The 10,210-nt window shown below is 44.7% G+C and overlaps 1 pseudogene; it reads left to right on the plus strand.

Annotated features, from left to right (window-relative positions):
* LOC145404375 (cholecystokinin receptor type A-like) overlaps positions 1 to 8,972 on the plus strand; it is a 91,841-nt pseudogene extending 82,869 nt beyond the window's left edge.
* The last annotated feature ends 1,238 nt before the right edge of the window (positions 8,973 to 10,210 follow it).

Genomic DNA, 10,210 nt, shown 5'->3' on the forward strand with positions numbered 1-10,210 from the left:
GTTTTACCATCTTTTAATGTTAACCTAGTAACCTTCCGACGGTTTTATCCAGTGTAGGAGTGAGCTGTCGTCCTCGAAGGGGTACGCAATACTCTACATTCCCATTCTCTTTTTTACAACACCCACCGCCAAGCTCCGGGAGACTGCAAGACCTACAAAGTTTTCAGCTCTTCCTCTTCCACTTCCTGTTTTCTCTCCTTCCCTTCAGTCTTTCCTCTTCCTCTCTCTCCTCGTCCCCTTCATTCTTTCCTCCACCACCCTTTTCTTTTCTTCCCTATCCCATTCTTTTTACGTCTCCCTCCCCCTTCTCTCCTACTGTTTATGTTGCCTTCCATCTCTTCCTCTTCACATCAAATTTTAATACCTCTTCCAACCCACTGCCATTTATTTCCATTAGGTCTCCTCGCTCGACCTAAGCTGCGACCCGTCTTACATAATAACTAATCTCCCTTCATTTTGGTCTCGGCGACCTTTCCGCTTTAGTCCTTGGCACAAATATTATGAAAACTAGGGTGGGAAATTTTCGTGTTTGTGGCCCTCTGGTGGCGGCTGGGATAAGATGGCGCTGTTGTCTTGGCTTCAGTTTTGTAAATATTATGAAAATTCGATGGAATTATCAAGTTTTTACGATGGCGTCTCCTTGCGGTGGTCATGGGGAGGTGTTGTCTTCAAGGCCACAGTTGAAAATAATATTGCAATATTAGATCAGGATTTTGTGAGCGTCGATGAAAGAGAAGTTGTCCCTGATAGGCTGAAAATGTTTTTTGAAACCAGTCTATTTGTGTGTGTGTGTGTGTGTGTGTGTGTGTGTGTGTGTGTGTGTGTGTGTGTGTGTGTGTGTGTGTGAGAGAGAGAGAGAGAGAGAGAGAGAGAGAGAGAGAGTAATGGTGGTGGTGTTGGTGGTGACCAAATGAAGGAGGTATGTAGGCTACTTGACTTCAGACCACTGCTGAAAAAATTTTGAAACTAGATTAGAGTTTTGTTTGTGGTAAGGTGAAGGAAGCGTTGCCTTTGTCACTGTTGAAAATATGAATCAGGTCGGGGTTCTGGAAATCGTGGCCCGCTAGCCGTGGTCAAGTGAAGCTGGTGTTGCCTTCTAGGCCATGGGTAAAACACTGTGTAACGAGGTTGGGATATGATATGTAGTAGACTTTGATGGTGGTGGAGCTGGTGTGAGGGAGTGTGGTCGCCAGTGCATATGTCGTAAACTTTAAGAAAATATATAACAAATTATCATTTTCGTGTCGTTGGCCCCGGTGGTGGAAAAGGTTTAGTGAAGTTGTCTCCCACACAGCTATTATGGCGTCAAAGGCTGTAACAAAATATGGACGAAAAAAACATTTGTGATAAAATGAAGCTTGCTGATTTACACACACACACACACACACACACACACACACACACACACACACACACACACACACACACACACACACACACACACAGAAAGACAGACAGACAGAGATGGAAAGCAGGAAGTGAGAATCTGAGAAAAGCAGGCCTGGAGGGTGTTATGAAAATATTAGAATGTGAGGAAAGGCAAAAGCATGGGATTAAGAAACTGGAGAGAGAGAGAGAGAGAGAGAGAGAGAGAGAGAGAGAGAGAGAGAGAGAGAGAGAGAGAGAGGGGGGGGGGAGAGAGAGAGATGTGTGCCGGAGGGCAGGATATGTGTGGTATGGGAGGCAGTATAATGATTGGTGATACTGGAAAGTTTTACAGTATTAATTTTTACATTGTTTTCTTTATGTGTCTCCTGTTCCATAATTGTGTATGAACCTTCTTGCTCATTTTTTACCTTTTTTTTGATAATGCTTAGACTCTCTCTCTCTCTCTCTCTCTCTCTCTCTCTCTTTCTCGCTTGCTCGCTCGCTCCTGTCTATCATTCCCTCCCACCCGCCTCTGCATTTCATTTGCTCTTTGATTTTCCATCTTTGACCATTTGCTTCTTTTCCTTCGAATTTTTATTGTTCGTTTGTTACAGTTTCTGTTTTCTGGATTTATTTCTTCCTTTTTATTCTTATGTCTCCTCTATCGTTTCTCTTTATCAGTATCCTTCCTTGTTTCTCTTTATCATTTATTTGATCTGTCTCACACTTTTCCTTCTCGTCCTCACTTTGTGCCCTTTCCTTTTCCTCTTCCTTGTTCATTATTTGTGTGCTTCGTTTTCCGCGTCATCTTCATCTTCCCGAATCTCCCTGTTTGTTGTGTTCCTTCCGTGTCTTCCTCTCTTTTGTTTTCTTTTTCCTTCATCTTCTTGTTACCTGGCTCTTCCTCCTCCTCTTCCCCCTCTTCCTCCCCTCCTTCTTGCTAATCCTACCCCCCACAAAATATGTACCCAGAATAGGTGCCTGAACCCGCCATAAACAAGGATAACCAGGATTAACACAGAGGTCGACGCTGTGCAGGCGAGGCAGAGCAGGACAAGGCAGGGTTGGACAGGACAGGGGAGGACAAAGCAGGATAGGGCACGGCAAGGTAGTGTAGACCATGTTGTGGTTTAGTTAGGGAGGGAATACTGGGAAATGAAAGTTGGGTTTGAACAGAGGGAGATAACTTAAGGAAGGGCAAGATGAGGTAGTGGATAGCAGGCTGTGGGATAACAGTGTGGTCTAGACTTTACAACATTTTTAGTAAGATGACGTCTTTCGAGGATTTATCCTTTCTTCCTGCAGTCAATTACTTCCAAATTTGGGGATACCCTTTCCACTTCGAAATCTCTCTTGTAAGCTGAGTAAAATAGTGTAGTAATAGTAATAATGGAACAGAAACTGACAACGTACCACAGACGGAGAATATCGTAAGCATGGGAAGAGCTACTATGCTCAAACTTCGGTAGGAGAACAAAGGAGTACAAAGGAAAGCAACAGCCTCAGTCGTCATTATGAGTCTATTTGTTCATAGGGTGCATTAGGGAAAGGCAGAGTAGAGATCAATTAGAGTCCTTGGGGGAGTATATAATGGAATTTATGAGGAGGTCAAGTGAGAGAAAAGTAGTTTAAACCAGTCATAGCACATTAGGAAAGAACAGGGCGGGAGAACCAAGGAAATTGTTAGAAAGAGGAAGGTACGAGTAATGTTAGCCAAAGCCTGAGATCAAGACAAGGTAAAGTGAGGCAGGCAAGAAGAGTCACGAAAGGGCAGGAGAGTGTTGGGCGGAGCAGAGCACGTCAGGTCTGAGCTGAACATGATATGAATGAAGGCATGCAGGTGTATGTTGGAGAATACCAGCTAAAATTTTATACTTCATAGCTTTAAAGTTTAACTACGTTTACGCTTAACATGCAGTCTGGGTGACGCTTGAGAGACACAAGCACATGCAACCTCAAGACACACACACACACACACACACACACACACACAAACACACACACACACACACACACACATACACACACACACACACACACACACACACATACACACACACACACACACACAAAACAGATTCTTTCTGATGCGTGAAACTCCGACACTACACCTTTCCCACCACCGGAGGGACCAGATACAGCTACAGTCCAGGATGGAAGGTGGAAACGGAAGAAGAAAAAAAAAACACGTTGGCCAACAGAATCATCATCACCATCATCATCATCATCATCATCATCATCATGGAAAGGACCTTGAACTGATCATCATCATAATCAATCATCATCATCATCATACTCAATCATCATCATCATCATATTCATCATCATCACCATATTTTCCATTAGTAGTTGGGAAGGAACGTGAAATCATCATCATCATCATCATCATCATCATAGGACACATGCAGTCACGGTAGAGTAACAAGGCTGCGTCCTAAAGTTTTAACTCTCTCAAACTCGCCAAACCCTCCTTTGTTCTTAGCCTACCTCTCAAAGTATTCTTTTCACCCTGCTCTCCTTTCCCGCCTCGTCATCCTTCTTGCCGTACAGTACCATTCCCTCTTACCTATCACCTTATCCCTCCTCCTACTTACTAATTTTCTTACGACCTGCCCTCTTTTTGCCCTCCATACCAATGCGTATTTCTGTTGTTCAGAAAATGGAGACAGTGACGTACGCGAACCAGGAGGCGTCTGTGGTGATCAGCGCCTACTACTGTCTGCCCAAGGACTCCCTCACCTTCCTCACCTACCAGCTACTCGTCCTCTTCGTCATCCCCGCCTTCCTCATGATCCTCTTCTACACTGCGGTCATCAGGGAGCTCTGGAGGTCCACCAAGAACATCAAGGCCCTGAACAACGCCACCAGGGGGTAAGATGTAGGCCAGGGTATATGAAGGAGGGTGACGTGTACTGTGGGTATGATGTTGGGCAAGGTATATGAGGGAGGGCGATGTGTACTGTGGGTATGATGTAGGGCAAGGTATATGAGGGAGGGTGATGTGTACTGGGGGTAGGATGTAGGGCAAGGTATATGAGGGAGGGTGACGTGTACTGTGGGTAAGGTGTAGGTCAAGGTATATGAGGGAGGGTGATGTGTACTGGGGGAAAGATGTATGGCAAGGTACTGTATATCAGGGAGGGTGAAGTGTACTGGTGATAAGATATAAGCCAAGATATATGAGGGAGGGTGATGTGTACTGGGGGTAGGATGTAGGGCAAGGTTCTGTATATCAGGGAGGGTGAAGTGTACTGGTGATAAGATATAGGCCAAGGTATATGAGGGACGGTGATGTGTACTGTGGGTAAGGTGTATAGCAATTTATATGAGGGAGTGTGATGTGTACTGTGGGTAAGATGTAGGGCAAGTTATATGAGAGATGGTGATGTGTACTGTGGGTAAGGTGTATGGCAAATTACTGTATATGAGGGAGGGTGATGTGTACTGTAGGTAAGATGTATGGCAAGTATATGAGGGAGGGTGATGTGTACTGTGGGTAAGATGTAGGGCAAGTAATGTGAGGGCAGGTAATGTGTACTGTGGGTAAGATGTAGGCTAAGGTATGTGAGGGAAGGTAATGTGTACCATAGAAGTTAGGAAAGGTGTAAGTGAAGTGAGGTGATAGATAAGTGTAAATATTGTATATACAGATTAAATACATATCTGTTTTTCCATCTATCTACCTACGTATATCTGTCTCTCTATCTATATTTTTTGTTTATTTTTTACTTGCTTGTTGAGAGAGAGAGAGAGAGAGAGAGAGAGAGAGAGAGAGAGAGAGAGAGAGAGAGGAGTCACCATTCCCGTGACTTTTAATCAAGAGAGCTTTCCCACTCCACCCTCTCTCTCATTGTCCCCACCTCCATCCTATTTGATTAAAGCGAGTAACACAAAGCCAAATATATTTTGTGAGCCTGAAGGTTCTCTTTTTTTAATTTTATATTTCTTTTCTTTGATTATGTGAAGTTATGTTTTTATGTCATATTTTCTTATTTGTGGGCTTGAGTATATGATTTCTTTATTGGGTTTGTGTTACTAATATCTCCTACTCTGCAAGCAAAATATATAAGGATCATGTTTATGTTACTGTTACCTTGAAGGCCTTAGCTCTCTCTTCACATGAAAAATATTGAAAATGCAAAATTTCTATGTAAAGTCCAATAGGAGAAAGCACGGTGAGTGTGAGAACTCTACGTGGAGAGGAGGCTGTGGTTGATGTGGGTGTGTGTAGAGGTGTGTGTTATTGAGGGTAATAGAAGGATAACGTGGAGGTCAGGTTATGCTTGGTGTGGATGTATGGAGAGATGGGTATTATTTGGCACAAGAAAGATTGTGATTGGAGGGGAGGCAGTGCTTGGTGAGGGTATATGGAAGGGTGAGTATTATTGGAGTTAATTGGATCAGCACCGGTGTCTCCCTCTCACGCTTCCTTTCAACTTTCCTTCCTTTTACTCTCTCTCTCTCACTTTCAGACACCAGTTCCTTGAACCAAAGAGCGTTATATATCGTTTGTTCGTGCTACCACCAAACGATTTTGTTCAGCTTACAACGGACTTGTCACACTGGAGGCGTTAGTTATGGCTTTCATTTATCCCTTAGCTGTTAAAGATCCCAAGTTTTATAAAAATTTCTTGAGGCAGCAAAATTATACGACAAAATGACGCAATCTTAGTAAACAGGTTTAAGGTCCATAACTGTCATGCCACAGCCAGTGCCAACAAACAGGCCAGTAGTTACTGAGTGTATTTAGCTTTTACTTTTTTGTGTTAGGTAAAGGCGTTCACCATCCACTCACTAAATTCAGAGTTACCTTCTGGTGACCTTACAGCCAAATGGTTTCCTGTATCCCGGGAAACCATTCGCTACACTGAGTGGTAGCCATATGACCAGATAAATAACTGATTGTCCAGTGGGTATGACACTTCAGCTGGATATGGCCGGTTAGGATTTACATGCAAGGTATGGCGGGGGTGTATTGCTTTAATAATGCCTTAAGCGTCAGGTCTTAGTATAGTCCAGCCCCGGGTCCTTATGCTTCTTGTGGGACAATACAAGATTACATGATGGATGAACTGTTGTTTTTCGTCGTAACTTGGGATTGCCTTTTCGTAAATATTTAGGTGTGATGTGGTGCGTAGGTCAATTATTATGTATAACTTCTGTCTCCTCTTTTATGATGTAGGTTATAAATTACAAAATGGACCAGTTCAAAATACTTATTAATTAGAGCACTTCATACAGTGTTATTGTTCCGCCATCTGCTGTCTACTCTCATTCACTTCACGCTAACATCTATTACTTGTGGCACGCATCCACCCACCATTCTCCTCACTCTCACTTTACATATCCTCACCATCATATTCACATCACACACCCTAAACTCCCACACACAAGTACACATTCCCCACACTTACACCTCCACACGCACATGCTCTCTCTCTCTCTCTCTCTTTCTCTCTCATTCTCCTCACTGTCACTTTACTTATCCTCACCATCATATTCACATCACACACCCTAAACTCCCACACACAAGTACACATTCCCCACACTTACACCTCCACACGCACATGCTCTCTCTCTCTCTCTCTCTCTCTCTCTCTCTCTCTCTCTCTCTCTCTCTCTCTCTCTCTCTCTCTCTCTCTCACACACACACACACACACACACACACACACACACACTATCCTTATACCCCACATTCAACGGTAGTTTGGAGAAGTGACACAGAGCCACACACCCTCACACACACCCTCTCACACACTTAGCAGCAGCGAGGGGGGAGCACTGCAGAGAGCCACACACCCTCACATACACTCTTTCACACACTCAGCAGCAGCGAGTTGGAACCATGCACACAGAGCCACACACCCTCACACACACCCTCTCACACACTTACAGTAGCAGCAGCGAGGAGGAGCCGTGCACACAGAGCTACACACCCTCACATACACCGTCTCACACACTTAGCAGCAGCGAGGGGGAGCCGTGCACACAGAGCCACACACCATCACATACACCCTCTCACACACCAGCAGTGAGGGGGAGCCGTGCACACCGAGCCACACACCCTCACATACACCTTCTCACACACTCAGTAGCAGTGAGGGGGAGCTGTGCACAGAGAGCCACTACCTGCGAGTGAGGGGCGGCAAGGAGGTGATGGGCGGGGGATGTGGGCGTGCCGGGGCGAGGAATGGGCGTGCGGGCGGAGACTCAGCCTACAACAGCTCCGCCCCCTCTACGTGCCCTACAACTTCACCCGCTCACGTACACCTTCCCCAGGTGGCCGTACCATCCGTAAGAAGATCAGGGAGAAGGGCGAGGATGTCAAGAAGGCCAGGAAGCAGGTGGGTGAGCAGGGTTCAGGGTGGATGACTGATGGGTGAGCAGAGGTCAGGGTGGATGATTGGTGAGTGATGGATAACAGGGGTGAGTGATGGGTGATTGGTGTGTAAGCAGGTGTGAGTGATGGGTGATTGGCTGTGAACAGAGATGAGTGATGGGTGACTAGCGGTGAACAGGGATGAATGATGGGTAATTAACAGTGAACAAGATTGAATGATGGGTGACTGGTGTGTGGTGGGCGAGCAGGAGTGACTGGCGGTAGCACCATCCAAAAGATCAGAGAGAAGGCTGAGGATGTCAAGAAGGCCAGGAAACAAGTGGGGGAGGGGGCATGAGTGACTGGGAGGACTGGCTGGAGAGATCGTCTGTTCTTTGAAATGAGTTTGATTCCAGGTTTGGCCAGGAAACTGTCAACTGAACTGAATTTCTTTAAAACATACTTTCCTGACCTTCCACAAGACCCACTGACATGTCATAAAAATACACCCGTTAATTCCAGTACATCATCGCTGCATGACATACCTGTAGGATGCATAATAATCGTCTGTGGGTATCAGTGCTGAAATGGTGACATGTAATGTTTTGTGGCATGTAGGAGGACTTCGAGGACTTAGGGATAGGACTCTTAGGCCAGTGCCCTAAAATGAACACATTAAAGAAAATGTGAAAGTATATAGCATGTAGGAGGACTGCTGGATTTCAGGAGACAGCCACCAAACCTATATTCAGAACTGGATATAGGTTTGGTGGTCATTGTCACTGGGCTTTGTGTAGAGAATCATTATTATTCAGGCAGTCGAGTTGCTGATTGGGGTAGTTTTTTCCCCCTGTGCTGGGCACCAACAAGTTATATGCTAGTCTATATTTACATTATCAGGTAATTAAGATGCTGACAGTGGTGGTGGTGCTGTTCCTTCTGTGCTGGAGACCAACTGTTTATATGCTAGTTTGTATTTATATTGTCAGGTAATCAAGATGCTGATAGCAGTGGTGGTGCTGTTTCTCATGTGCTGGGGACCAACTGTTTATATGCTAGTTTGTATTTACATTGTCAGGTAATCAAGATGCTGATAGTGGTGGTGGTGCTGTTCCTCCTGTGCTGGGGACCAGCTGTTTTTATGCTAGTTTGTATTTACATTGTCAGGTAATCAAGGTGCTGATAGTGGTGGTGGTGCTGTTTCTCCTGTGCTGGGGACCAACTGTCGTCATGAGCATCTGCATTAACCTCGGCCTCCGACAATTTACTGAGGTCAGCTCTTAATATCTTTACCACGTTACCACATAGTTTATGATTTTCTTGTTTTAATGTACAAAAGTATTTTGTGGTATTCCTCTTTTGGGGGAGGCGGAGGCTGAATTGGTAGAGGTGGCCAGCGGTCATAATGGACCAAGGTTCAATTCCCGGCTTGGGTAGGGAACAGTTTAACCCACCGCATCCCAGAGACGTGAATTCACGTCCTCACATGCTGTGCACTCATATCCCAGAGACGTAAATTAACGCGGCAACATTGCAAGGTCCCTAATTTGCACAATTTTCAATTTTCGAGAGTGATTTTTGTCACGTATACACGGGACACCTTCCTCTACAAGATGCTAGGCAGGGACAATGCCTTATCCAGCATGACCTCCTTCCCCCCCCCCTGCATGGCCTTTTCTCAGCAATTCACCTGTTATCAGTGACCTGGCCAGTAAAGCCATGTCATGCCACGGTAAGAAATTCAGGGCCAGAGTGATTCCCCAATCGATGAGAATGTGGAGGACAAACATTAGAGGAAGAAACAGTCAGAAACAATGATCAGGTAATGTGGCAAAAAAAGGTCTGGAATGGTGATGATTTAGTGAGTGAAACAATGCTTATAATGCCTATATTACTGTTTGCAAACCAATATACTCTCATACTACATATAAATTCGTACCAAATAAATAAATAAATACCGTTTATGAGTGGTGTAAAATAGTTATCCTCCCATTGAACTCGTTTTCTTTGCAGCCAGCCTGATAGAAAACCCTGTAAGGTAAGGAGGTACTCCTACCTGGATCGAGTATTTTAAACCTCAGGTGAGCGATTTCTCTATGAATTTTCGGTGTTTCTCACCAAAAGCGGATGTTTGAGCCCCCCCCCCAAAAAAAAAGGTCTAAAAATGTCGGGACTGGGGCATACCACTGCCCAGAAAACGTCGGGATGGGGCGAGTTAAGGATTTGAATTTCATAGAAGCAGACTTTACTTCTTCTCCAACTACTGTAATTCAGTGTTTCTTAACCTATTCCTGCTTCAGCACCCTCGGTAATAAGGTCTTAGTCCAGCCAGCACCCCTTTACATCTATTTACTGGGACTACAGTTGCTACATTACTGCAGGGTTAAAGTAAAGTGTAGTAAGCTACTGCCTAAAAGTTTGTTTCATACTTTCTCAAAAAAAAAAAAAAAAATCAAGGATGCCAATACACAGCAAAACCAATAAAGAAAAAAAAAATGATGCAACATTTTCCAGCACCCCCT

The sequence above is a fragment of the Coenobita brevimanus genome, chromosome 63 (genome assembly GCF_032717465.1).
Source record: "Coenobita brevimanus isolate Jiangsu-jjx chromosome 63, ASM3271746v2, whole genome shotgun sequence".
Classification (NCBI taxonomy): domain Eukaryota; kingdom Metazoa; phylum Arthropoda; class Malacostraca; order Decapoda; family Coenobitidae; genus Coenobita; species Coenobita brevimanus.